Genomic DNA, 3,996 nt, shown 5'->3' on the forward strand with positions numbered 1-3,996 from the left:
TTTATGATTCTCAGGATAGATGTCATTGCCTCCCATGAAAAGAACTGTGAGAAAGATCCCTCACTTAGTAGTTGTGCACCCTGAGCTGTATCTCTAGTGAGGGAAGCCAAGAAGTAGCATTGGGTGGAGCAGCAAGCAGGTAATTTTTATATGTTTATATATAAATTCACTTCAGCTTTCACTATATGTCAACAGCTTTTTCTCCATAAATGGAAAAAAAGCAATTCTTTTTTACTTCACTTAAAGTACCAGAAAACCAGGCTACAAGATGGTTTCGCAGCTAAAAGCACTGGCTGCTCTTCCGGAGGACCCAGGTTCGATTCCTTGCACACACATGTGGACTCACAACACTCTGTAGCTCTAGTCTTAGGGAATCTGATGCCATTTTCTGGCCTCTGTGGACACCAGGCCTGCATGTGGTACACAGCCATAATGTGGACAAAAAAATTCATGCATGCACATAAAAATATAATTTTTTAATAATGTACCTGTGAAGACCCAGTGTGATGTTCTTGGCATTTCCCAAGACCAGGGTAAATCATTTGTCCCTCAAACAACAGCAAGAAAAACTAAGAGAGGCATTGTGAGACTGCAGCTCAGTGGTGAAGTATCTGCTCAGCATGTGGGAGGCCTCAGCCAATCCTCATCACCACAAAAAAAATCCATAATATTATGCTGAAATAATATGATAGAAAGTCTCTGATGTCATACTTATACCATCTCTTTTCACCTCATCTCTTAGGTGAAGAAGGTCATTGAGATTCACCTACACTGTTCACACCTTGAAAGGTGTGCTTTCCAAAGGCAAGGCAGGTGTGAAAGATGCTGAGGTGCCAGTTGCTGAAAGCGCAAACTCTGGAGTGCTCCTCCCACTGTTAACTATCTTACTCAACAGAATGATGTCATTTCCTCAACTTTCCTCTTTGGTGGATGTGGAAATCGTGCTTTGTAGCATGTAAACAATGTATCCATGCTGATTGAAGGTAACATCAAGAAAAGGGGTACCAGAGGTAAACCAAAAGAGCACTCACTTACAAAATTTCACAAATCCCTAGCATGCCAAAAGAGAGAGGGTTTGCAGTTTTAAAAATATTCAGTGAGTCCATTATATTATGGCAAAGCATATTCACCTGAAAATGAGAAGTGATTAAGGCAAGAGTTGGAAAACTTGCAGATGCTGTTCTAAACTGAGAAAAGTTAGAAAGCAAACAGCAGGTAACTTAAAGTTCACTGGAAGAAATTAATAAAAATGCTTGAATTCTGTGTCTTGTTACATAATGACATTTGGGGGATTTGTGTGTGCTGTTTTGTTGCTGTTGTTGTTTTTGTTTTGAGACAGGGTTTCATTATGTTGCTCTTGCTGTACTGGAACTCACTATGTAGACCAGGCTGGCCTTGAACTCACAGAAATCCACTTCCCTCTGCTTCCCAAGTGCTGGGATTAAAGACATGGACCACTACACCGGGCTACATAGTGACATTGGTGACCTTGAACTTCATAGGGACAAAATATGTTGAATTTACTATAAAAATGAATTTGATAACAAGTCCAATTTGTGGTGATGTGACTATAATAACTATAACTTACTAGGTTAAAAGTCTTTGTCTTATGAACTGATTGACCTGTTCTTTGATCACCTCCCCCTGAGGGGGAGCAGCCTTACCAGGCTACAGAGGAAGACAATGCAGCCATTCCTGATGAGACCTGATAGACTAGGATCAGAAGGAAGGAGAAGAGGACCTCCCCTATCAGTGGACTTGGGGAGGGGCACGCGTGGAGAAGGTGGAGGGAGAGTAGGATTGGGAAGGGAGGAGGGAGGGGACCACGGGGGGATACAAAGTGAATAAAGTTTAATTAACAAAAATTAAAATAAAAAATGGAAAGAAAAAAATCTTTGTCTCCTTTGTACAAAGATTACCAGAGGCCAAAGTTAATAAACCAACATTTTCAGATCGTATTATTATCATATTTAAGTAATTCTGAATTTCTAGAATGCTGGGAAACAAATTAATAAACAATATAATTGTAATTTATACCTTAACTCTTTTTAGGACTAAAATTTTTATTTTTAACTCTTTTTTTAAGGATTTATTTTATTTATTTATTGCATATGCAGTGTTCTGCCTGCACTATGTAGGGTAGGACTACCTTGAGTAACTCCATATCAAAAATCTCACCTGCACTGCTCCACATGGATTTTTCACGTATTGAGTTTTGTTGTTTCTTGGGTATTGCTCCACTGTGGCATTGAAAAAAAGTGGTATTTATTTTAATATTTATGTGAAAAACATTTACCAAGTACTCTAAATTCTTTATTTTTTTAATTCATAATATACTTTATGTTAGAAATGTAAGAATAACTTTTAATTTGTTCCTCAACAGTTAATTGTTGTTCTTACTTTTTCTCATGTAGAAGAAATAGGAAGAATTTAACTCTTGATTGAAATAACAAAACTAGACATACACACGTCTGCACAAACACACAAACATATGAGCATGGAAGGAGAAGTTTGTTCTTTTTAGGGGGGGGTATTTTCTTATTTTTTTGGTTTTTTATATTAATATTTTTTATTTTTAAATATTTTTATACATTCACTTGTATCCCAGCTGTAGGCCACTCCTTCTTTCTCTCCCAAACCTCCCTTCCCTCCCTCATCTCCTCACTGCCCCCTTCCGAGTCCACTGAGAGGGGGTAGTCTCCTCTCCTTCCGTCTGGCCCTAGCTTATCAGGTATCTTCAGGATGGTTGCAATGTTTTTATCTGTGACCTAGCAAGGCTTATCCTCCCTCAGGGGGAAGGGGAAGTTCATGAGTTCATGTCAGAAACAATTCCTGCCCCCCTTACTAGGGCACCCACTTGGATACTGAGCTACTATGGGCTAAGTCTGAGCAGGGGTTGTAGGTTATATCCACGCATGGCCCTTGATTGGATAAACAGTCTCATAGAAGACCCCTGTGCTCAGATATATTTGGACCTTGTAGGGCTCCCTGTCCCCTCTAGGATATACTAATTCCTCCTTCCTTCATATGATTCCCTACACTCTGCCAAAGGCTTGGTTATGGGTCTCAGCATCTGCTTTGATACACTGCTAGGTAGGGTCTTTCAGGTGCCTTCTGTGGTAGGCTACTGTCCTGTTACTTGTTTTCTCCTATTTCCAATGTCCATCCCCTTTGTCCTTCTAGATGAGGATTGATCATCTTACCCCTGAACCTCTTTCTTGTTTATCTTCTTTAGGTGTACATATTTTAGTATGTTTATCCTATCTTATAGGTCTATATAAGTATATACCATGTTTGTCTTTCTGCTTTTGGGATGCCTCACTCAGGATGATTTTTTCTAGATCCCATCATTTGCCTGCAAAATTCACGATTTCCTTGTTTTTAATTGCTGAGTAGTATTCCATTGTGTAAAAGTACCACAATTTCTGTATCCATTCCTCCGTTGATGAACATCTGGGTTGAGAAGTTTGTTCTTGCAAATGTTTTGTATGGATGGCTGCAGTAACTGTGGCCTTTGTATTTTTGTGCTCATGAAGTTATTCCTGTCTGATTCATCAGCTGGTGTCCCTAGGGTACATAGTACAGCCCTATCTCTGTCATGACACTTTGGAGGCATTTCATTGAGTGTGATGCTATCTATAAAGAGGATGGGTCCACAGATCATGATCTCGATACCTGCTTCTAAGCATGCCTCTGCCAGCACTCTCGGAAACCACCACACTTTTGCTCATAGCAGCTATCTGCTTGGCCAGGTCAGGCCTTAAGTGATTGTTAATAAAGAATGAACCAGTGCTCGCTTCGGCAGCACATATACTAAAATTGGAACGATACAGAGAAGATTAGCATGGCCCCTGAGCAAGGATGACATGCATGTGAAGAAGGGGGAGGGAGGGTGGGATTGGGAGGGGAGGAGGGAGGGCTTATGGGGGGATACAAAGTGAATAAAGTGTAGATAGATAGATAGATAGATAGATAGATAGATAGATAGATAGATAG

At 40.0% G+C, this 3,996-nt stretch overlaps 1 protein-coding gene and 1 pseudogene across 1 annotated transcript in view; one reads left to right on the forward strand and one right to left on the reverse strand.

Annotated features, from left to right (window-relative positions):
- LOC129670512 (ankyrin repeat domain-containing protein 26-like) overlaps positions 1–3,996 on the reverse strand; it is a gene marked incomplete at its 3' end in the record, with an annotated part of 120,344 nt that overhangs the window by 109,593 nt on the left and 6,755 nt on the right. The window lies entirely within an intron of this gene.
- On the forward strand, positions 3,790–3,872 carry LOC129670620 (U6 spliceosomal RNA; annotated as a pseudogene).

Source organism: Psammomys obesus, unplaced genomic scaffold (assembly GCF_907164565.1).
Source record: "Psammomys obesus unplaced genomic scaffold, mPsaObe1.curated_primary_1811, whole genome shotgun sequence".
Lineage (NCBI taxonomy): Eukaryota > Metazoa > Chordata > Mammalia > Rodentia > Muridae > Psammomys > Psammomys obesus.